General features: G+C 41.4%; 1 pseudogene; it reads right to left on the reverse strand.

The window, feature by feature from the left end:
- Positions 1–22,637: 22,637 nt before the first annotated feature.
- On the reverse strand, positions 22,638–24,167 carry LOC118707262 (annotated as a pseudogene).
- Between the last annotated feature and the right edge of the window lie 1,725 nt (positions 24,168–25,892).

The following is a 25,892-nucleotide window of genomic DNA, read 5'->3' on the forward strand; positions in this document are numbered from 1 at the left end:
CCCTCATACACAAAGGTTGCGGATTGTGCGTTGCAGGTTTGATCCCTGGTCAGGGCACATACAAGAATCAACCAATGAATGTATAAATGGATGGAACAAGTCAATGTTTCTCTCTCTGTCACTCTAGAAATAATCACAATAAAATAAATAAATAAATAAATAAATAAATAAATAAATAAATAAATAAAAGACAAACTGAGGTATATTAAAATTGTAGATTTCATTTGAGCATACATTAATTGGAACCGGGCAGCGCCAAACCAAAAGTGGTTAGCAGCGCTCCTTGAACGGGACCAGGGAAATACTTTTATAGAGAAAAGGCAGAAGCAAAGCAAGGATTGGCTATCAGAAAACCTTTCCATTTGTAACCGTGAGGTATTTACAGGCTTAGGTTTGGGTTTGCTTACAGAGGCCACCATGGCATTAAAGCCACCTCAGTCTGGCCTCTTTTTTTAATTAGTTTAACATCACCAACACTGAGCAGTAGGAAAACAAAATAAATATCTGTCTTGTGCTAGTGCTGTTTAAAATGCTCATCATTTGTTTAAGAGCTTATGCCTTTATTATAAGAAATAGTTAACAAACCATATTAACTGAGGTCAGGTACCACACAAAAAGTAGCTTTATTATGGCAGAATTCAAGGGAAGGCTGTACACCTGACTTTGTCTTCTCTGCTTACCATAGCCATGACTGTATCTGTTACATACTATTATCCCCATTTGAAAATCTCGCTCTCTTTTTTTTTTTTTTTTTTTTTTAACATTCTCAACAGGATTTTTTAATGAAGATAGAAAAAGTGTCACTACTACCAAGTATTCCATAAATACTTGGAAATAAGATGACTCACTCTAAAATCAACACATAATGCATTACGACATAGGTAAGGTCATCCCCAAAACAATAATTCTCAAACTTTTTGTACATTAGATTTTTGTTGGTTGAAAGTTTATGTTCCCAGACCCCATCCCCAGAAACACTCATTCAGACCATCTCCCAGAATGAGATCCAGGAGTCTGCATTTTTAAGTTGATTTTGAGAGAGGGAGGGAGAGAGGGAGGGAGGGAGGGAGAGAGAGAGAGAGAGAGAGAGAGAGAGAGAGAGAGAGAGAGAGAGAGAGAGAAGAAAGAAGAAAGAAAGAAAGGAAGGAAGGAAGGAAGGAAGGAAGGAAGGAAGAAAGAAAGAAAGAAAGAAAGAAGAAAGAAAGAAAGAAAGAAAGAAAGAAAGAAAGAAAGAAAGAGAAAGAAAGAAGGGAGGGAGGGAGGGAGGGAGGGAGGGAGGGAGCGAAGGAAGGAAATAAGAATGTCAGAGGCAAATACTGGTAGTGAGCCCTCAGTGTGAACTAAGGGAGAGAGGGAGCCCTAATCTAACCCAAGAATTCTCCCTGTCAGGGCGGGATGGCAGATATTTCCTCTCCCTGTCAGGGCGGGATGGCAGATATTTCCTCTCCCTGTCAGGGCGGGATGGCAGATATTTCACTGTGAAGATGGACACTTTACATCATCTTAGTTGACATCATTAAACATCTGAATTATAAATCTAACACCCCTTTTTCCAATTTCTGTGGTCACTAAGTGAATTCCTTTTACAGAATTTTACTTTTCACATAGCCTGCCTTTGCTGATGGCCAAAGGCCGCCAGTATTTGGTCCCCCTGGCCCTTTTAATAACAATAAGCTGGCAGTCATCTTGGTTTCTCCATCATTCTTTGAGTTTGGTTCATGTGACTTCACCCATGAGAAACATTCCACTCTCCACCATTCCTGAGTTGATACATTAGGTTTCTATACTTCTAGAGCTTAGGAGCACATTCTCAACTATAACAAATTTTCCAATGAATTAAATTCTCAGACCTCCTGGGAATATGCTTGGCAATACCTGACCTCACAAATGATTCAGACCTTCCTGTTGAAGCCTCCTTGCCAAGAAGCTGTTGAGAGTGATCGAATCCACTTTTGGTGAAGGGCCTCCAGGCCGTTTACAACACTGGTAAACTTTAATCAAGGGCCAGAATAGGTTCTGCTATTAGTCCCCAATGTCTCTCATCAGAGCCTGAATATGCACCAGTCAAGATAGGCATGAGAGAAGGACAAATGTCAAGTTCTCACATCAGCTGTGCTGCTTATTCCAAATACGGTCACATTCTGAGATCCCTGGTAGACATATCTTTTGGGAGGACCCCAAACAACCCACTATATCAGAGAAAAGGCTTCTTACCCAATGCCACGTTCCATTCAGCCAAGCCCTTAGCAGATGCTAACCAAGAAACCAAGTTTTCTTTTTTAAATGGTGCTATGGGGTGACTGGTGCTCAGAGGAATAGCTGAGGTTTGCAAACAGGCCTGCCAGACCACAGAGCAGATCAGAGGTGCTTTTCTTTATGTTCTAAATACTGAAATTATTTTTTAGAGTCTCAAACTTAAAAGGCTTCCCTGGAATATTACATTTCATTATAGTGTCAGATCTCAAGAGTTCATGCAACCAACCTTTTTGTAACTAAGAGCTTCTGCATTCACTTAGGGCAGGAGATCCTGACAGCAAAGACCCTGAGAGGAACACGTGGGGGAGTCTGCACCAGACCCTGCTCAGGAGTCCTGGTTTGTAGGGAGAACAGTGCGATGGGCAGGCAGGTGGCAAGTAAGACAGCAAAGCAGCATCAATACTTTGGAAGGCGATCCACCATTTGAGATTTTAGGAACTTTTAATGCAAGCTGAGAGGTCGCCCGTCACCTATTTAGACAGATCATTGCCCTTTGGAATACAGCCTTCCACACCATAATGCTCTTCTCATCCTATTTTGCTGTTATCACCAACAAGAGTAAGGAAACAACTAGAACCCTCCCTGCTGCTCAGTTATTGGAAGGAGTAATGAAGAAGACAAATAGAATGAGCTTAACGTGATGTGACACTTCTAATTGAATTGTATTGCTTTTTTGTCCCATTCTTTACCGTTTAGGTCCAGACGCCCTGATACGCAGTATATGCACAGCGGGGAAAACAACATGGATCTCTACACCAAATGAACTCATGCCTTTTCCCAGGTGTTACAAAAGCATTTGTATTTCTAAATCACTATTTGCACCAACCGAAGAAAAGTTTTCTTTTTAAATATGTTTTTACTGATTGTTTTAGAAGAGATGAAGAGAGACAGAGAAGAGAGAAATGAGAAACATCGATCAGTTGCCTCCTGCACCCACCCAGACCAGAGATTGAACCTGCAACCTGAATATGTGTCCTGAATGGGGATCAAATTGACCACCTTTTTGTGCACAGGGTGATGCTCAACCAACTGAGCCACACTGGCCAGGACTGAGAAAAGTTTGTCAGGAATCCAAGATGGTGGCAGAGTAGATAGAAGCTATACTCACCTCCTCCCACAACCAAACTGAAATTAAAACTAAAATATAGAGTAATCTACCTGAAGACTAGCTGAAGAGAAGTCTTATAACCAAGAACTTACAGAAGAAGCCACATTGACACTGGTAGGAAGGGAAGAGATGTGAAAGAGCTGGCCCCAATCTCACAGGTGGCAGCTGAGATTCCGAAGGGATATCTCAGCTGTGGGTATTCCTCTGAGAAGAGTGGGGTCTAAATCAAAGCTGAGCTTTCCGGCCCAAGCCCCAGAGCCAGGAAGAGGCACCTACATATCATCTGACTGTGAAAATTAGCAGCGATTCTGTCTGTCAGGGGGAGATGGGAGTGACACAGGCACCCTCTTAAAGGTGCCCAAAATCTCATTTGTAGCCATTCACTCTGGGCTCCAGTAGAAGGAGAGCAGAGCCAACTAGAGTAGCATGAAAACAGACTGAAGTTTGTAACTCTGGGGAGAGAGCTGAAGGGACAACTACTTGTGTTGAGTCACTCTCTCACACTGCAAGTGCCATCTTTCTTGGTGAAGCACCGCCCCGCCCCCCCTCGACATGGCATCACCCTGGAAGAATGCAATATCCCCATCCTCTGGACTCCCCATCACCCCACCCTGTGGAGCTAGTGCCCTGCTGAACAGTTAGCTGCCTGGGCTGGAAAATAAAGATCTGGGCAGACCCAACGGTGTCAGTAATTGAATGCTATAGCTTTGGGGCAGGGGCCATTCCTCCCAATCTCCCACACACCTGACTAGGACCTTCCCCTTATAAGAGATCTGCTAGCCTGTCTCCAGGCTCCAGGTAGCCCTGCCTACCCAGCTCCTTGCAAGGCCTTGCCTTGCCAAGGTCTGAGCAGAATCTTGTCATCTGCAAATAATGAGTTTTACTTTTCCCTTTATCATTTGAATGCCTTTTATTTCTTCTTCTTTTCTGAGGGCTGTGGCTAGGATTTCCAATACTTTGTTGGATAAGAGTGATTAAAGTGGACATCTCTGTCTTGTTCTGATCTTAAGAGAAACAATTTTCATTTTTTGCCCTTGAGTATAATGCTGGCTGTAGGTTTTCATATATGATCTTTATTATATTGAAGTATGATCCTTCTATCAGCCTGCATCCTCAGAATAAATCTCACTTGGTCATGGTTATGATCTTTTTAATGTGTTGCTGGATCTGGTTTGCTAATATTTTGTTGAGGATTTAAACATGTATGTTCATTAGGATATTGGCCTATAGTTGTCTTTCTTTTGTAGTGCCTTTATCTGGTTTTGAATTAGGATGATGCTTGCTCATGAAAGGAATTTAAAAGTGTTCCTTCCTCTTGAATTTTTGTGAATAGTTTGAAAAGGATAGGTGTTGGTTCTTCTATAAATGTTTGGTAAAATTTACATGTGAGAGCAGAACATCGATTGGCTGCCTCCTGCACGACCTCTACCACAAATCGAGCCCGCAACCGGGCATATGCCTGACCAGGAATCAAACTGGTAACCTTTCAGTCCTTGAAATGGTACCCAACCAACTGAGCCACACTGGCCAGGACAAAAAGAAGGAAATCTTACTTTTTGTGACAGCAAGAATGAACCTGGAGAGGATTATGCTAAGTGAAGTAAGCCATTCAGAGAAAGACAAGTATCACATGATTTCACTTATATATGAAATCTAATGAACAAAATAAACCAGCAAACAAAATATAGACAGACCCATAAGTACATAGAACAGACTTACAGCTGTCAGAGCAGAGAGTGCTTGGGGGACTTGGTAAAAAAGGATTAAGAAAAAAAAAGTCACAGACACAGACAATATGGTGATTACCAGAGGGAAAGGGGGGGTGAGGGCAGGTAGAAGAGGATTAAGTGGGGATAATGACTTGGTATGGTAAACACTTAACACAATATACAGATGTTATATTATAGAACTACACACCTGAAAAAATATATGTTTATTAACCAATATCACACTAATACATGCAATTAAAAAATATTTTTCTAACCATCCTTAAAGAGTGTATTCTTCCTAAGAACCTAATATTTACTTCATACATTCTTATGGCATCCTAAAGATATAACAAATTATTATCATCCCTAGTTTTCAGAAAGAAAAATAAAGGCATACATTGAATGGAGGCAGTGCATGATTAATCTGTAGAGAACATGAATGACTTGTGCATAGCAATAGGGTCAGTAACAGAACCAGGACTCACAACTTGTTCTCCAGGCCAAACTAAAATGTCTGCTAAAACATCTAACACAGAAGAATAAGTTAATTGACACCACTACAAAGAAATCTGAAAAATCCAGGATGTACTCCTTAGATAGGACAAATGACCTGATGGAATCAACAAATCAGTGAAAGTAGGAGATGGGAGATGAGCACTGGCATAGGGAAAATACAACACTTAAAAAGATAAAAATTAAATGCAATGCGAGAACTTTTTTTTTTTGGATAATACTTTGAGAAACCAACTATTAAAATACATTTTAGGTCTGGATGGAATGGCTCAGTGATTAATTATGGACCAATTAACCAGAATGTCATGGTTCAGTTCCTGGTCAGGTTGTGGGCTAGCTCCCTGATATAAGGTGTCCAGGAGGCAGTTGATCAATTATCTTCATTCTTATTTTTATCTCTTTCACTTTCACTTTCTCTTTGAAATCAATAAATAAATATATATGTGTGTATACATACATTTACGGAATGATCAGGAAATCTGGATATAGACTGGCTATCAGATAATATTAAGAAATTCGTATTAATTTTGTTAGATGTAATCATGGTGGTGGTGTTCTTTAGGAAAATGTCTTTAATTTTTTTTTTAATAAAGTGGTGTGGTGCCAGGGCTTTCTTTACATTCCTTACATAGAAAAGCTTCAACAGGAGGAGAGTCTGCCAGACTAAAGGGATGGGCATGCCTACAGGCTCAGCAAACACTATGGTCCTTAGTAGCTTGGAAGTGACCACATCAGATTGTCATTTTAGGGAGCTCACAAACAGAGGGTGGATTTGAAGAGAGGGGTACCAAAGAGATGGGTCCTGAGAGGAGCCCTTTACAAGAGTCAAGATGGAAAAATGAGGAGGTCCCAGCCTCAGGCAGTGTGTTAGAAGGGACTATCTACAGAAAAAGAGATAGAAAGGCAATAAATTTAGGAGAGAGAGGGAGAGAGAGAAGGGACTCAATGATTGATTAAATGTCTTTATGTCTTGCTCATCTAACAGTCCAGTCTGGGACTTTGTCTTCATTTCAGACTGGCTGATGGCAGTTCCTCAATACATGACTTCCAAGGTTGACTGAGTTGTGGCCAAGCCAGACGATAAGAAAGGGGGGAAGAGCTGAGGCCAGGGCCAGAGATTTTCTCTAAGGAGAGTGAATCAGTTGCTCTTAATATTTCTGCACATAATCCATTGCTGGGGAGCTGAGTCATGTGGCCAGACTTTGCTGCAAAGTGGGAAGTAGGAGCTGGGAAATGTAATTTCTGGTAAAGCAATCAAGATCCCTGCTACCATTCTACTTCGGAGCGAGAATGGAAAAATGGAGATTGGTGGACAGCCAGCAGTCTCCACCGCTGTTTTTCTTCACTGAGTAAATGCCTTTATGAATAACACCTGATTCCTTTTTTTTTTTTTTTTTCAAAACAAAGTGTCCAGCTTATTGTTAGACCAGATTAATGCTTATTTTAAATTGTGATTGTTATAAAAACTAATTAATATTAGCTTATATTATGAAAATTACCATTATCCTGCTGTGTATGTTTTCTGAATTTATTGATGCTATGTTAATATTGAAATAAATAAACATTAGTAATCAGTGCATATATTTGATATTCCTTTGTTTTCTGCTTTAAGATAGTACTTAATTCTTTAAGTACATGAGTGTGGGAAGCTAAAATAGTAAATTAGTATAATATAAAGAGAGAAATATAGAGAAGTATTATATTTCATTTATTAGATTACTCCCATCTATTTTTAGTGGTTGTATACATAAAATAATTTTTAAGTATAAAAAACACTTTGATAATGATTCATTTAATTACACTGTTAATTTTTCTCCTAAGCAAATTTTATATTCTATGTTTCTTACATTAATTATATCCTTTCCTTTATATTTTTCTTTTCTATTTTTCTAATGTATTTTAAAAATATGTTCAAGTGTAAGATTGCTTTGTAAAAATGCCTATATATTGTGTGAGAAAACCATTATCTCTTTTTTTCTAGTACCCTCTCATTAAATAAAGAACGCTGAGAATGACATAACAGTTGCCAAAGAAACAAAAGTCATCCTGGTTATTTCTGTGCTGGGATGGCTCACAGCTTGCTGCTAAAAGCAAATAAGGTGTAGCCAAGAAGCTGTGCTGTTGTTGCTTAGTAGGAAAAAAAGTTCGGGGCATATACGAGGTTCAAGATGATCTTCAAGGAGAGGACAATGTCAGCGAACTGCCAGTCACACGCAAGGGGAATAAAATATAGAATGACAGTTAAATCTTCTTTCCCCCAGTAATTTGTGCCACCTGGTCATAAACAGAAACAGCAGCTCAAGAAACAGCTGTCCTTTCACCACCAGCTATTGCCAGGTCCAACTTGGCTAATTGCTTGAGTTTCTGAAAATCATGGACTATTTCAGAAACCTCGTGAAAATAGATATGTGCAGCTTAGAGGTCAATGAAGCCAGCATTGTGCATGCCCAGATGTGACCAGGCCTTTGTCACATGAACTCTGGCAAGTTAAACAGCTGTGTCGTACCCTTTGAGGGAGCTAAGGGTACCCACCGTGCACCAAAACTCCACAGCTGACTCTTGGGAAACGGTTTAAGAACAGGTGTGGAAGATGCCCCGAACCTGCAATGTTATCATTGCAGCTGTTGACAAGATAAAGTAAATACTTTACACCTAAACTCTCAGTGAACCTAACTTCACAGTTTATTCACTTGAATTCCCTGACAGGCCATGCCAGGTGCATAGAATACACAGATTTAGGAGGCCCAGTTCAGTGAGGAAGATGGTTATGTGGACGGATGATGACAGTGCCTGGGTAACAGTGAAGGGCAGATCCTAAAGAAGGAGCTAAGATACCTGCCTGCAACTCAGGAAAGGCTCCCAACCACAAGTGTGGAACTGTGGCAGACATGGAGCAAGACAATTCTGCTAGCTTATGCTGAACCCAGACAACAATGAACAATCTGCATATGACTTGTGAGATAACCTTCATTTATTTTGCAGTTTCATTGGAAAAGGTAAATAATAATTTTAATGGCTACCATTTATTGAACTAGGTACTGTGCTAACCAATATACTGTCCTATATAATCCTATATAATAAAGAGGTAATATGCAAATTTACCATCACTCCAATACACAAGATGGCCACCCCTATGTGGTCAAAGATGGCCAGCAGGGGAGGACAGTTGAAGGTGATCAGGCCAGCAGAGGAAGGCAGTTGAGGGTGACCAGGCCCAAGAAACTAGAAACAACAATCAGAAAGGATATATGCACCCATATGTTCATAGTGGCACAATTCACCATAGCTAAGATTTGGAAACAGCCTAGGTGCTCATCAGCAGATGAGTGAATTAAAAAATGGTGGTACATCTATACAATGGAATACTCTGCTGCAGTAAAGAAGAAAGAATTCTTTTGGAACAGCATGGAACAACTGGAGAGCATTATACTAAGCGCAGTAGGCCAGTCAGAGAAAGATAAATATCACATGATCTCACTCATTTATGGACTATAATGAACAACATAAACTAATGAACAAAAACAGATCCAGAGACAGAAAAGCATTGGTCAGACAGTCAAACTTCAGAGGGAAGGTAGGGAGGGTGGGCAAAGGGTAGGGAGATCAACCAAAGGACCTGTATGCATTCATATGAGCCTAACCAATGGACATAGAAAACAGGGGGGAGGAGGGGGCAGGAGGGGGGGGAGGCCCCACAAGTGGGAGGGAGCAACTGGGGGTTAAGGACACATATGTAATACCTTAGTCAATAAAAAAAAACTTAAAAAACATATTTTTAAAGAAAGGTTTAACATGTCTATCACACGGTTGTTCAGGAACTGTGAACCCAGTATAGTCTGACTGCAAAGCCCACTTTTTTAACCACTGTATAATCCTTTGAAGGGAAAGAGAATAAGTAGCTAGTTATGAAAATTCTTCCGTGTTACCTGGTCTCCGTTTTCATACTGAGCAGTGCCATCAGTTGAACCAACATTCATTGTGCACTTACTGTACATCCTAAGTAACACTGGAAAGCTGTAACTCTTCCGTGAAAAATTTCCAGAATTAAGTTGGAAGCAATTTTTATATTTTTAAGAATTGTGCACTTCTCCCAGACAGGAAATCTATGGGAGGAAATGCAGAATCCTATCAAGTTCAAGGGTCTTTAATGATCTGAGAGCATATTAGCATGAAAAATCCAATTAAAGAACATGGGCTTATATACACAGTAAGAAGATAGAAGATTTGGTGACAACTTGAATCTAAAAAATATGGGGCTACCCTCGTTAAGTTAGGAAGTCATTGACATAGCAACTAGTCTCAGGTCAGGGTACTCCTCCGTGCTGCAGACATGGATCCTGTTCCATTCCTCAAAAAATTATCTTGAGAATGAAATCCCTAACTGCGATCGATGGTTCGTTAGTGGGTAAGCACACTTAATCTCAGGAGGATTTAGAAGTATGAAAATGTTTGATAGATGAAACTTGTATTACTAATATCCTAATGTTAAAGAATCTGTACATATTAATACTGCAATGCTCACAACACTTAAGAGAATTTGGCCTATTAGAGTTATTTGTCAACATTGCAATTCCTACTTCATACTAGTATATACAGTTGAGGAATTCATTTCAACTTACAACTTTAAATTGAAATTTTACAGTTTGTATATAATATTGGCGCCTATAATTAAGGCTGGCCGTGTTATATGTTTAATTATCAGATTTTTAGGAATGAATCATTTGGAAGGTTTAACATATTTATCGGTTATAATTGCTGTGTCAAGTATGTAAAAGTTTATGTAGCTTTGTAAAAGGGACCAAATATGTATTAATCAAAGCCCAACTTTAAAATGTTGAGATTTTCTAGATTTATAAATAGAATAATATGTCTAAACAGACCTTCAGGAAAAAAAACTTGATTTTTTTTTTTTTTATATGCAACCTAAATGAACGATAGGGATTCAGAAAAAGGAGCTGCATGGAGAACTGAAGATGAGCATGAGTTTGTTCAGCAGATTAAATGAAATGTGACAGCATGGCTACAAGTAATTCAGCATCCCTGAGTCAAAAATTGAGTGGAAATAAGCACAGATGAGTAGGCAAAGGCCAGATACAAAGGCACTGTTTCTGTTTTAACCTATTGGCAATGGTGAGCCATGGAAGAACTTTCCTCTGTTTTGATCTGATTTTCCTGTTACAGAGATCACAACGGGAAAGCTAAAGTCAACCAAGACAAAAGACAAGAAAATGACTGCCGTCCGGGTAAGAGATTTTGGAAAGTGAGAGGGAAAATGAAGGCAGAAAATATAAGATCAAGCTAATGGCAAAATTAGTACCTAAAGCACATTCTCTTAGGCCATGTACCTTTTGCTGGAGTAGGCTGAAATTTTTATCAAATAGAAGAATGTCCGGAAGGGAGGGGGGAAGGGAAGAAAGCTGAGTCAAACTGAGGTGAGACACCTGAGCTAGAAGTATGTTATAGGTGTCAAGGATAAATGGATGGAAACGGGAGGGGGGGGGGGGGGAGGAGGAGAGACATCTGTAATACTCTCACCACTCAAGATTTTTTTTAATAATAAATAGATGGTAATTGAAGCCATGGGTGAGATTCTCCAAAGAGAGCATGTAAAAGATAGGGGCGAGAACAAGGCTAAGGTTAAAATCAGGGGAAAATCCACATGGAAGATGTATGGAGCAGGAAAAGAATCAGGTCAAGGGGACAGAATACTTAGCCAGGTAGGTAGGAGGTAATCCAGAGGTGTCAGGTGTCAAGTGAGGAGAGGCTTTAAGAAGGCAGAAGCAAGTGAGCTCAGATGTCAGAGAGAAGACTCCTAAGACAAAAACTACTATTGTGTGGATCTGTCCAGCCAGATGTGTGAAGATCATACCACCTTCTCCTTTGTAACATTTCTGATGAAGTAATAAAGGGTAAAGGAGTTTTCTTTTCTTCAAATTGCCTCCCTATATTTTCTTTATTGGTCTCAGATCCATTAAACTACTTGACCAATAGTCATTTATTTGTCCACGACCCCCTCTCCAAAATTTGACCCTGTGACCACTTCTGCCTTAAGAAATTCTGCCCTTCGCTAATTCTGCTAACTCATAGAAAGCCCTTTTGTGGGTTTTTCCCCCTGCTCCAGTAGGCCTCCTCTCGCCTCCTCACTTCCCCTACCTTCCTCCTTTTCTTTCTCTCACCCTCTCACTGCAGGCATTTCTCAAGATTCAGTGTTTACTTCTCTGTTGGTATTGTTCCACACTCCTGGAATAATTCTGCCAGACTGATTTAATTTCCTTCTCCAGTTATAATTTTTTGGCTGATATTTCCTAGAAACCACAAAATGTTGCTGTTGTAGCTGTTCAATACATCATTGCTGGGAAAGATGTATACATCCTACATTCAGAACCACAGATACAAAGTGCCTCATCCATTATTCCCCTCTTCTCTTTTTTTATTATTATTTTCAAGTAGCTCTAGGCAGCTTGGTGCTTCCAAGCTTCTGGGACCAGTGGCAGGAATAATAATGACTTATCCAACTGCAGCAACAAATCCAACCACACAAACACTATTTCTGCAACTGAAAATTATGTATGGTCCTGCCTGCTAGAGCTCACTCCAAGAATATACTAGACCTGCCAAGTAGTCAGCACTACCCATGTAGGTGGGTTACACAGCATTAGCTTCTTATTTCTATAAAAAATAGTTTTACAATTTTATCGTTTTTTATCAGTTCTGACTTACATATTTTTCACATTATAACCTCTCAGAAATTGAAGTATGTCTTACAATTATAGTTAGCAGCACTTTCCTTTGTTATTAGAATATGAAATAATGATGTGTATTATAATCTACTAGAGACCCAGTGCACAAAATTCATGCACATTAAAGGGGGATTAATTAGAGGAAATAATTTAATATTGCTATTTGCCCTTTCTCTGTAATAGAAGTGTCAGAGATGAAAGAAAATTAGTGAAATGTATATGAAAACCTTCCTCCTATCAGAGTCTGGAGCACACTACAGGACCCAGAGTTAAGTCCCTGCCTACCTACATGCACCTCAAAGTTGCATGAGAACCAAACCCAGCCAATCCCCCCGTACCCCCCCTCCCGCCCAATTGGGCTAGATCTGTACCTGGGGAGTCCCACCCTTGTCAAGCCCTTCCAGGTGGGCGATGTGGCCTAAGGGGGCAGGGGAGGACGTAGTCTCAGGTCCCTGCTGATTGCTCATTAAGGCTTTTTATGGGAACTTGGTCTCAGCTGTGGGTGCAGCCATCTTTGTGACAGAGTGATGGTCAATTAGCATATTCCCTCTTTATATATATCTGTCAACCAACATATCTTACCAAAGAGACAAACAGCAGTAGCCTAATGCAAGAAATAAGCTTCTTTCCTAATCCTATCGATATATTAGTCCATCTATAAGCTGAGCTGTTATAACAAACTAGAGACCCAGTGCACAAATTCATGCACAGGTGGAGTCCAGCTGGTGGCCATGGGGGAGGGGGCATGGGAAGTGGGCTGGCTGGCCCAGGCCCCAATCGAGGGAAGAGGCAATCATGGTGGCAGGGGGATGGCTTCGAGGAGGGGCCAGGAGAGGCCAGCCCCACCCCTATCAGGCTAGTTGGCCCACCTCAGTGCATGTCATAGCAACCAGTTGTTCTGGTCATGCCGGTCACTTGGCTTTTATATATATATATGGGCCTATAAGTTTTACTCAAACAATACAGTTTATCCCCCTCTCCTGTGGTTCCTAGAGGTAAGTGGGTGGTATAAGGTGACAAGGTTGCTCTGCTCCAGTAGACCATTTGTCTTATCATCTATGGTCTGGGAGGGTGATGTGCTCACCTCTGCAGCCAGACTCACTCACCATCACATCAGCACCCTTCCCAAAAAAGGGAAAGGAGAGGAAGTAGAAGGTGAGCAATTTTTCTTTAAGTGATGCAGCCCTAGCTGATTTGGCTCAGTGATTAGAGCATTGGCTTATGGACTGAATGGTCCTGGGCTCAATTCTGGTCAAGGATACATGCCCAGGTTGTGGGCTCAATCCCCACTGGTGGCTGTGAGGAGGCATCCGGTCAATGATTCTCTCTCATCATTCATGTTTCTATTTCCCTCTCCCTTCCCCTCTAAAATCAATAAAAATATGTATTTTTAAAAAGAAAGTGATGCAAAAGTTGCTCATATCACTTAGACTCACGCTGAATAGTGAGAACTCAGTCACATAGTCCCACCTGCTACAAAAGAGGCAGAGCACTATGTGCCCTACCTGCTCACTGTGGTCTGTCAGTGCTAACACTTGGGGAGAGAGTTGAACACCACTAAAACAAAAGAGAGTGGCTGGCTGCTAGCAGATAGTTGCACTTTCTACTACAAAGAACTATTTTTAATGGAATATTTCTGTCTTGAAATTTTGCATTCTTTTCTGTCTACCTACTTTCAAAAAATGATTGATAAATATTTCAGATGCAGCAGCTAAGCTGTGCTGGCAACCACCAGAAGCTGCGAGAGACAAAGAATAGGTCTTCCCCCCCCCCCGATCCTCTGGAGGGAGCTCGGCCCTGCCAGCACCTTGGTGTCCACCCAGTGATACTGATTTCAGACTTCTGGAAGGATACATTTCTGTTGTTTTAAGACACCCAGTTGGGGCAATTTTTATAGCAGCCACAGGAAATAAATACAGTGCCACTGTCTTTGACTTTGGAAGTTTTTTCATAATCATAGCCCTTGGCCAAATGTTCTGATTCTAGTATTACCTATAAACTGGACTTGGTGATCTAAATTTAGCTGAGCATTTACCAAAGAAAAATAAATCTCTAGATTTATCTAGACAAAAGAAGTGGGCTGCAATTGCTATTCAGAGTTTCATAAAAACCAGTATCAACACGGGTGCCCTCGTTGGCCTACTTGGGGAATATGGGGTTGGAAAGAGGAAAGAAAATTCCCAAAGTTCATTTTCACTCATTAACTCGTTCGGTAAGTATTCATTCATTGGACACCTGCCATGGGCCAGGCACTGTGCTAAGAATTGAGGAAACAATGATGTATTAGATAAAGTTCCCTAAGGGACTTTGTCGAGTTCAGCTTTTAGTGAATGAGTGAGAGAAAGAAAAAAGGCCTAAAATGGAATAAATGACTTTGAGAAGCCCATTTTACTTTTTAAAAAGGTGAAATGCTTTGTAACACCTCTTCAAACATTTTAATACTGTCTGTGGACACACACACACACACACACACACACACACACACACACACACTGTTTTCTGGGGAGGAGAAAAAAGAGAAGAAGCCTTCTAGAATACAGAAACCAAGCACCTGACACAGAACAAGCCCTCCAGGCAATCACAGAGATGAAACATCCCAAAACACTAGATATTATGAGGGAAAATGAAAGCAGGGCAGATGCATTTGCTTTCTATTATCTTGTGTTTGGCAAAGGATCTCAAAATCATATAAAAAGCAAAAACATGTATAGAGATCCTTAATTTCTAAAACTAAACTCTCTTTAGCAGCTGAGTCAGATGAGTTAACTGAATTAGCATATTTGTCAATCTGCTTAACACAATTTCTCTATATTTAAAGCCTACTGTAACCCAAATTCTACTACAAGTTTAAAAAGTCTGAAGCTAAAAAAAATAAAATAAAATAAAATAAAAAGCCTGAAGCTAACATAATTATCTTCACTTAGGGAGGGGAGAAGGGGGGTCGTAACCATCTAGGGGCAAACCTGAGTCTCCAAGGCAGCTGATGGCATAATCAAATTATCCAGTTCAGAGGGCAAGTTGTATAACTCAAGACCATAAAGGAAAAGAAAAGCCCTTCTATATTGCTTAATACGTTTCTGTGGCTTAATATTTTCATGTGAAATTGCCTTGAATTTTCATTTTGTTTTGCATTTTTAGACACAATCAGTGGGAATTTTTTCATTGGAAAGTGACAAGCATTCTTGCTAAAGAAATCTGATATTATGCATTCTGGCAAATCTCTTTGGACTTTCCTCCTTCATTCAAAGATTCAGAAGGGTCTGGCAGACTGGTGGGCAGACCAGCAGGAACCCATTTGCCTGAGGGTCTGAATAGCTTCCTGGGAAATTCAACCACCCAAGGGAAGCTCTCAAAGGTCAGGCACAAGCCTGGCCCCGGAACAATGCCTCCCTGGCCCCAGGGAAAGGGTGATTCTGAGTGCAGCCTCCTGCGTGAATTAGATTTTCTACCAGCTCAGCCCCCATGGACTCAAATCAGAATCCTAGAAAGGAAGATAAACTATTATACAATAGCATTTTTTACTAAAAATTTGCTGATCTACTGTAACATCACTAAAAGGGGACTCCAGCCATTATGTATCTCTTAATGAGACTCATTAAAAAGTACCCTGCACCTTCTATAAAGTATTCCTGCCCCAAATCATAACAATAACAACTGAAGCAGAATCTAATCCAACTTCCAGACCTCCCTATTACCAAGGAAACACAAAGAACGGAAAAGCATTTTAAACGACACCATGGGGATACAATCAGCCAAATCCAATATATGGAAAATTCCATGGGAAAAAGGACTAACTTCCTTGAACAATTACATAATTTTTAGAGGAAGTAGTGGGGCCCTAGCCGGTGTGGCTCAGTTGGTTGTGCTGTCCCATGCACATAAAGATTGCTGGTTCAATTTCAGTCAGGGCACATGCCCAGGTTTTGGGTTTCGTCCCACCCCAGTCGATGTTTCTCTCTCTTCTGCTTCCTTCTTCTCTCTCTAAAAATCAGTAAAAACAGATTTTTTTAAAAAAATAAATTAAGCTGAAACCGGTTTGGCTCAGTGGTTAGAGCGTTGGCCTGCAGACTGAAGGGTCCCGGGTTCGATTCTGGTCAAGGGCATATGCCTTGGTTGCAGGCACATCCCTAATGGGGTGTGTGCAAGAGGCAGCTAATCGATGTTTCCCTCTCGTTGATGTTTCTAACTCTCTATCCTTCTCTCTTCCTCTCTGTAAAAAGTCAATAAAAAATATATTTAAAAAACTAAAAATTAAATAATGGGAGTATTGGGAATTACTGTAAGTAACTGGAGATCTAAGAGACACAACCAACTATGTGTGTGGACCTTCTTTATTGTTTTTGTGTTTTTTTGTTGTTATTTTCATTGATTTTTAGAAAGAGTGGAAGGGAGGGAGGGTGAGAGAAAGAGAAAGAGAGAGAAAGAGAGAGAGAGAGAGAGAGAGAGAGAGAGAGAGAGAGAGAGAGAGAGACAGAGAGAGAGGTGAGAAAAACACATGGATTGGTTGCCTCCTGCACCCACCTCTGCTGGGGCAGAGGATCCAACCTGCAACCTAGGCACATGCCCTTGGCTGCTAATCGAACCTGAGTCCCTTTGGTGTGAGGGCCAGCACTCTAACCACTGAGTAACACCATCTGAGCAAAGGAAACAACTGGAGAAAATTGAACATGGACTGAGAATTGGATAATACATTAAGAAATTATTTTTTTAAGTATGATAATGTTATTGTGCTTATGTTGAGGGGGGGAAACCCTTACCTTTTAAAGATAATGATGAAATATTTAAGGCTAAGATTATATGATGTCTATAATTTGCTTTAAAATATTCCAGTGGAGCCAAGCTGGCATGGCTACCTATGAACCAGGAGGACACTGTTCAATTCCCAGTCAGGGCACATTGCCTGGGATGCAGGTTCGATCCCCAGGATTTGCAGGAGGCAGTGATCAATGATTCTCTCTCATCATTGATGTTTCTGTATTTCTCTCCCTCTCTTCCTCTCTGAAATCAATAAGAATATATATATTTTTTTAATTCCAGTGGAAGTGGGGGAAAGAGGAATTTGATGAAGACTAAGGTGAATAGATAAAACGAGAATGATAAAATATTGGTAACTGTTACAGCTGATTATACTATTCTGTGTGTGAATATGTTTGATGTTTCCATAATAGAATTTTCAAAAAGTACTTAAAGCACCATTTTACCTTTCTGCTCTTTCCTCCCACTGCCCTAAACAGAAAATTGCCGCCCTCACTCTTTGCCAGCCTCACGGCCCCACACTTTTATTATTGTTATGATTTGTGACACTCTCCAGATTCTCTACAAAAGTTTTTGCCCAGCTCACATCCTTACCTCCTGCCTCAAAGTGTCTCCTGACTGATCCCCATATCCTGAGCCTTGTCGCCCTTCTCTGGAGTATATAACACTTCGCGTCAGTTGGTATTTGTCATCATTTGCTTTATTTTCTTGCTTAACTTTGGAGTGTTTTGCATCCCCGGTTGGATTTGAGACACTTTTAGGACAGGTTGTTTGTTATTGTCTTGGCTTAACAACTTCACCCAGAATCAGTCCTAAATAATCTCAACTAACTAGTAAAGCACTGGGATGTATCTAGAAAAGCCTTGTCCTGAAGAATAGCACATTGAGACAAGAATCTGGAAAGCTGAGTTTGTCCTAACATTACTCAGGTTTGCAAGTGACAGAAAATTGGGATGTACGGATTGAAATAACCGGAATGTTAAGGAGTAGATTCAGACTCCCTTTGGTTCTTTTCTGGTCCCTCGCCCCCCTCTCCTTTCCTCCTTCTTTACGTTTTGCTATTTGTGACACACCCAGATCTAATAAAAGAAACACTGAAAGAAGGGTAATTTTTTTTTTCTCCCAACATGTATAAATACAAACCTTAATGAAAGATTCTGATAGATCCAGATTCCAACTCAGTGCCCATTCATTGGCCAATCACTGTGGCTAGAGGAATGGGGCGCTACAATTGGCCAGATCTGGTTCACAAGTTATCCCTGTGGCCAGAGGGCAAGCAGGCCCATGAGAGGTGCATGAAGTGGACAGTTCCCCAATAGAAGGGGAGATACTGTTACCAAAAGGATAGGGAAAGGAATGCTAGGAAGAACTCCATCACCATCATTACCATAGCCTTCGTTCTTTCCCAGGGGCAAGGTCCTGGCCAGCTATTTAATAATAACATACTAATTATCACACTTTGTATCAGAGACAGATAATGTACCAGTACTTTGTAATACAATTACATTTATGAAGTAATGAAATGTGTGTACCTTATCTCCAGCCCTTTGAACAGCCCAATAAGGTTAAGGTTATTAGGCCTATTTTATAGATGAAAAAAATAAGACAAAGAGTCCAAGGATATGTGTCTTTGTCAGTTTGTGCCTCTCTAATGAAGTATCATAGACTAAGTGGCTTAAAACAACAAAAATATTCTTCTCACAGGTCTGGAAGCTGCAAGTCCAAGACCAGGGTGCCAGCAAGGTTGAGTTCTGGTGAGACTGGAGACTTCTCCTTGCATGCTTACGTGGTGGAGAGCAATTCTCAGGCTCAGTTTTTTCATCTGCAAAATGAAAACCTCCATTTCTGATATCTTATAATCCCAGGAGTCTTTCATGAGCTTTTCTATTCCTTTGAGGTCTGAGGCAAGTTGCTGATTCTGCAGAATAGCCCACTGCAGCCCCTCCCTTAAAAAAATCTCCCTGACATTTAGTGACCTGATTATACAACTACAGAATGTCCTGTATATTGTTTTCATGGGATAAACAATATTAAATTATCCAAAATCCAAATTAAATAAAGGTTAATAGAGTTGCTGTCGAAAGCAGATCTCCGCTTTCCCATAAATTATAGATTTAGTAGTATAAGTAATCATCATAATGCTAGTAATTTAACTAACAATTATTGAGCACCTATTGTATGCCTGGAATTGGGTTATGTGCTTTATATTAATAATCTCATTCGTTCATCAAAATAACACGTAAGCCCTACCCGGTTTGGCTCAGTGGCTAGAGCGTCGGCCTGAAAAACCCTAGTTCAATTCTACCCTGGGTTGCAGGCTCAATCTCCTGTGCAGTGTATGCAGCGGGCAGCCAATCAATTATTCACTCACCATTGATGTTTCTCTCTCTCCCCCTCTCTCCCTCTCTGAAATCAAGATACATACGGTATGTATAACACTTAAGAAGTTAATGTTATTATTCCCGTTAAACAGATAAGAAACTTCCCTGGCCCATGTGACTCAGTAGTTAAGAGTGTCAGCCACACACTAAAGGATTGCAGGTTCAATCCCATGAGCATGCAGGAGGCAACCAATCCATGTATCTCTCTCACCTCAATGTTTCTCTCCTCTCTCTCTCCCCCTCTCCTTCCATTCTCTCTGAAAATATCAACGGAAAAAAAATATCCTCGGGTAAAGATTAACAAAAAAATAAAATGGGAGAGGACAGAGCCTGAGAGGAGGGGGATGCTGGAGTGCCTGGCTGGCATTCCCTAGCTGAAAGGAGATAAAAGCTCCAGACTGTGCTGAACCCCAGTTCCAACAGCACTGAATCCCAGTTCTGGGCAAGACCCTGAGGACCCAGACACATAAGGAAGGAGTCTGGCTGTAAGGTGGAATCTCAGGGGAGCAGTAAAAGGCAGTCCCAGAAGCACACATGTTACGCACAGAGGACCGACTGGTGAGTCTGCTACTAGATTGCCCTGGAGGGAAGGAGACAAAAGCTCCAGACTGTGCTGAGCTCCAGTTCCAACTGCACTGAACCCCAGTTCTAGGCCAGACCCTGGGGAACCAGGCTCATACAAAGGGAGCCTGGGCTGTAAGGAGGAAACTCAGGGGAGCAGCAAAAGGAAATCCCAGAGGCCTGCACATTGCACGCAGAGAACGGAGTGTTGACTGTGCCACAGGATTGTCATGGCTGGAAGGAGACAAAAGCTCCAGACTGCTCCGAACCCCACTTCCAACTGAACTGAACTCCAGTTCCGGGCTCATTAGGGGAGAGCCTAGACTGTTTGGTAGCGGAGGAAACTCAAGGGCACCTTTCTCTCAGAGGTGCTTGCAGTTAGTACCAAAAACACTGAGGAACACTGAGACTCAGGAGCCTCATAGGGCGGGGCTAACAAAAGCCAAGACTGTAGGCTCCACCCTGAAACTCCATCCCATCCAAGCTGAACACAGAGACTTTTAAGGCTACCAACTCAGGGAAGCTGCAAAAATGCCCAGACAAGGAAACAGATCACAAACAAAAGAAATGGAGGACAAAAAGTGACTAGATATAAAGTTCAAAACCACGTTTATAAGGTTTTTCAAGAATCTCCTAGAAAAGGCCGATAAAATAAACGAGACCTATGAGGATATGAAAAGGGATCAACTAGAAATAAAGAATACATTGTCTGAAATAAAAAATATTATACAGAGTCCTAAAAACAGAATGGAAGATCACAAGAATCAAGTCAAAGATTTGGAACATAAAGAGCCAAAAGACACTCCTCCGCAGAAGCAAGAAGACAAGAGAAACCAGAAAGTTGAAGATAATCTAAGAAACCTCTGGGACAACTTCAAGCGAACCAACATCAGAATTATGGGGGTCCCAGAAGAAGAGAGAGAGCAAGATACCGAAAACATAATGAAAGAAATAGTGACAGAAAACTTCCCCCACCTGGTGAAAGAATTAGACTTACAAGTCCAGGAAGTACACAGAACCCCAAACAAAAGAAATCCAAAGAGGACCACACCAAGACACATCATAATTAAAATTCCAAGAGCAAAAGACAAAGAGAAAATATTAAAAGCAGCAGGAGAAAAGCAAGTAGTTACCTATAAAGGAACACCCATACGATTGTCAGCTGATTTCTCAACAGAAACCATGCAGGCCAGATGAGAATGGCAAGAAATATTCAAGGTGATGAATAGCAAGAACCTATAGCCAAAAATATTCTACCCAGCAAAGCTATCACTCAGAATCGAAGGCCAGATAAAGAGTTTCACTAATTTCAAAAAAAGCTAAAGGAGTTCATCACTGCCAAACCAGAATTATATGAATTGCTGAAGGGGGTTCTTTAGGAAGAGGAAGAAAATAAAGATAAAAATTATGAACAACAAATACGTAACTATCAACAAGTGAAACTAAAAACCAAGGGAATTAAAAAATGTGATGAACAATATTAACTAGTGAATATAATAGAATCAGAGGTGTGGAAGGGGAGTGAACTGACAATTCTTGGGGACAAGGGGAGTGGGAGGTGTGGGAAGAGACTGAACATAAACTGTGCACCTATGGATGAGGACAATGGGGGGTGGGGAAAGGGAAGAGGGTGGGGTGGGAACCCGGTGGTGGGGAGCAATGGGGGGGGGGGGGATGAGGAATATTTGTAATAATATGAACAATAAAGATTTATTTAAAATAATAATAATAATAATAATAATAATAATAATAAATGATTAAAAAATAAAATGATAAGAAACTGAGGTATGGGTAGCTTAAGAAATTTGCCCAACATACATGACTAAAGAGTGGTTTGGCCAAGATGAGATTTCTGTTGATGTGAACCCACATTCTTAGCCCCTGTGATAGGAAAGAGGGCATAAACAAACAGAAACTAGTGAAATATGCTGAATCTTCAAATATATGTGTTATATTTGCATGTCAAATTTAATTCAACTATTTACTTAAAATAATAAGGCAACATAGCACTCTTTCAATAGTTTAAAATTTAATAAAACTAAAATCTCTCATGCTTACTATAATGAAACCAGACAATTTAGAAAAACAAAATCATTCCACTGATACCTTAGTGAATTTTAAACACATATTACAAGTTAAATCCAGAATAATGGTATTTTTATAATGCTAAAATAAACTGTAGATGAAAACACAAAGACTTAAATAGATAAAATGGAATAGGCATACATTCAGTTCCAAAACTGAATATAATGCAAAAAAAAGTTGTGTGTACTTCAAAAATAAGAATGCTTTATATATTAAATCCTATAAGGAAAAACATGGTAGCAACCAATGTATTCAGATAATTTGCAATAGTGGAGAAATAAAAATTGGATATTTATAGATTAATCATGTAAATCATGACAGATAAATAACACCAGTATTATCACACTGACAATAAATTTTAAATGTGGAGATAATTAATCTTACAAGTCATCTAAGAAGTCTTTTTTTTAATTATTATTAGGTTTTTGTTTTGGTTTGGTTTTTTGCTGCAAAAAGCTTTATTGTTTTATTTGGTCCAATGCAGGGGAAAGGTTTCGAGTTTGGTTAAAAGAATGGCTAGTAGCTTCAGGAAGAGGCTCAGGTAAAAGCCAGAGACACCAGGAGGATGCAGAGGGGCCTCAGAAAGCCCTTTGCACTCCAAAGGCTCCTAGTTGTGCTTGAGGATGAGCCTTTCCAAGAGATACTTTCCAAGCCCAGCCTGGGGGCCGGCCAGTCTGCAGATGTTAGTCATGTGGTCGCCCAAGGTGGTTGTCCATCTTCTTGATCAGTTTCACCTCCTCATCCAGGAAGTCGCAGAGAGGAGGGTCAGCACGGTAGAAGCCAGGGCATGCAGCTCCTAAAAGGCCTGGTTCAGCCTCTTCTCCAAGGTCAGGGCGGCTTCCATGGCGTCCTGAGTTTTGGCCCAGTCATCCTGTGTAGAGGTAATTCTCTCTTTTCTGCGTCCAGCAAAGAAAAGAAATGAGTCCAGTTCCTGAGTGGAGAAGCTGGGGATTAAGAAATTAAAGAAAGATGCCGAGACTGGTTTGGTTCATTGGATAGAGCGTCGGCCTGCGGACTAAAAGGTCCCGGGTTTGATTCTGGTCAGGGGCATATACAGTACCTGGTTGCAGGCACATCCTCCGTGGGGGTGGTGCAGGAGGCAGCTGATCAATGATTCTCTATCATCAATGTTTCTAGCTCTCTATCCTTCTCTCTTCCTCTCTGTAAAAAATCAATAAAAAATATTTTAAAAAGAAAAAAGAAAGAAATTAAAGAAAGAAAAATAGAAAGAAGATGCAGAGATAGATTTAAAAGGCTGGGAGCTAAATGGGACGCCATCCTCTCTGTTGGAGAGGCAGCGAGCACCCTGAGCCACACAGCAGGTTTATTTTATAGGACCAAAGGAGCTTATTTGCATTCTTAACTAGGCCCTAGCATTACTGGATTTACATATCTAGACCTGCCCCTGCTGACACCTGGACAAAGATAAGAAGTCATAACTGAATAACACCTCTCCGCGCCGCCCCCTCCCCCCCCCCCCACCTTCTTGGGGGAGAGGGGGTTGTAACCTTGACTCGGCTTTCGGGCTCAGCTGACAATTTAAAGAAATGTCATATGCCTTCCCAGGGGGCCCTCTACAATCCTGGGAAGGTTCCTGCACGTCCTGGAAGAGAATGTGGCCACCTTGCTTGTTGTTTTGCAACTTTAAGAAATGCTCCTCGCCCTCGCGCTTCTTCTCCACCAACTCAAGGAAGCGGCCCACACCCTCCAGAGCCATACTGTTACGGTCGAAATAGTAGCCCCGAGAGAGGTAGGTGTGGAGGCCCGCAGATGCAGGTTGGCCAGGAGATTGACCACAGCCTCCACCTCAGTGGAATAATTCTGACGAACTTGGGGGCTTATGGTTGTTCGGCAATGAGGAGTTAAGGTAGAAAAAATAAAATAAACGGAGCGTTGGCTGGTCCCTGAGGTGGTGCTGAAGGTGGTGACGGGATGAGACGCAGGAGAGTGGCCGGAGGCTGGAAGGACGGGCGTCCCTGGGTCTGTTCCGTCCAAACACTGTTGAAGCACGAGACAGATCAGGACCTCCGAGTGCACTGCCGATGAAGTCATTTTTAAATCTGAATGCAATTGGAATTTCAATACATTTTTATCTCAGCCAGGAACAAATTTGATGTGTTTTCAATAATTACTTAAAGCATAGTTATCTGTAGACTTGAGATATAAGTTGAAAACCAAAATTAAGTAGGTGTCAGATACTACCCTGCCTGACCTAAGCTGACTGTCCCTGGTTAAATAAAGCTAGCCTCAACCGAGTGAATGGGCCCAGCTGTCCCAGCCACCCTCAGGCACATTGATCATAAACACATAATTTTATGCTGCTGAGGATTTATGGTCATTGCTTGCATAGCATTACTGGCAACACTTTTAAAGCTGTGGGGGCTTTACAGCATGTCCACAGAGATGCCTCCCCTGAAGAGGGGGAGCCCGCTTTCTCTCCCTGTGAATATGGGCTGGACTTGGTGATTCGCTTCTGACGAGCAGAAGAGTGGAAGTGATTTTGTGTGGTTTGTAGGGTAGAACATAAAAGACTCTGCACCTGCCCTACCCAGTGTGGCTCAGTGCATAGAGCATCAGCCTGCAGACCAAAAGGGAGTTCAATTCTGGTCAAGGGCATGTACCTCAGCTGCAGGCTCCTTCCTGGCCTGGGCCCTGGTCAGGGTGCATGCAGGAGGCAACCAATTGATGTGTTTCTCTCACATCGGTATTTCTCTCTGTCTTTCCCTCTCTCTTCCACTCTCTCTAAAAATCAATGGAAAAATATCCTCGGGTGAGGATTTAAATAAATAAATAAATAACCCTGAAATATCTTCTCCCGTCTCTCTTAAATTGCTCACTACGGACAGCAGGGGAGGCGGGGCAGGAGGACAGCAGGGGAGGCTGGGCAGTCCTGACATGTGAGGACTCCTATGTGAGTAGCCTATGGAGAGGCCAGCATGGTGAGGAACTGAGGCCTCCTGCCAATGACAGTGTGAGGGAGCCATCTCAGAATCACACCTCCATCCCTGGCCAGGCATGCATGACTGCAGCCTCTGCGGACACTCTCCCTACAACCATAGAGAGCCCCTGAGCCAGACCTGCCCAGCTCAGCCACTCCTGAATTCCTGGCCCACAATTACAGTGAGATCAGAACAAAGGTTCGTTGTTGTTACCTATGGGGATTTTGTCGTGTAGCAATTGATAACTAATACACCACTATGTCAGGAAAGTTTTCATAGCAAGTAGAAAAGTAGGGGATGCTAACTACGGATTTGGGTGTCTTACGATCCAATTTAGTTCTTAAACTATGTACCTGGAGTTTAGTGGCAGATCCCACCATTTCAAGGCTCAGTCCTACAAAACTGCCCTCAATTCTGATGCCAATATCAAGTCCCAGGTCGTCCCCTGTACTGACCAACCAGCTATAAATCGAGATTCCCATGACTCCTTCCTCAGGTTCAGTAATTTACCAGGATGGCTAACAAAGCACTTACATCTGATAGCTTATCCTATGTAATAAAAAATTAATATGCTAATTAGACTGAAGAGCAGAAAGACTGTCCTCTGTAGACCTTCGGATGAAGCTGGGGCTGCAAGGGCCGAGGCGCCGAGCCTCCTGCATGAATTTCATGCATCGGGCCTCTAGTTATATAATAAAGGACACACTAAAGAATACAGGTGAAGAGATATATGGAACCACATCCAGAAGGGCCCGAGGACAGGAGCTTCTGTCCCCGTGGAGTTGGGCGGCGCCACCCTCCCAGCACATGGACATGTCCACCACCCAGAAGCTCTCTGAACCTCA

Source organism: Pipistrellus kuhlii, unplaced genomic scaffold, assembly GCF_014108245.1.
Source record: "Pipistrellus kuhlii isolate mPipKuh1 unplaced genomic scaffold, mPipKuh1.p scaffold_m20_p_1, whole genome shotgun sequence".
In the NCBI taxonomy this organism is placed as follows: Eukaryota; Metazoa; Chordata; class Mammalia; order Chiroptera; family Vespertilionidae; genus Pipistrellus; species Pipistrellus kuhlii.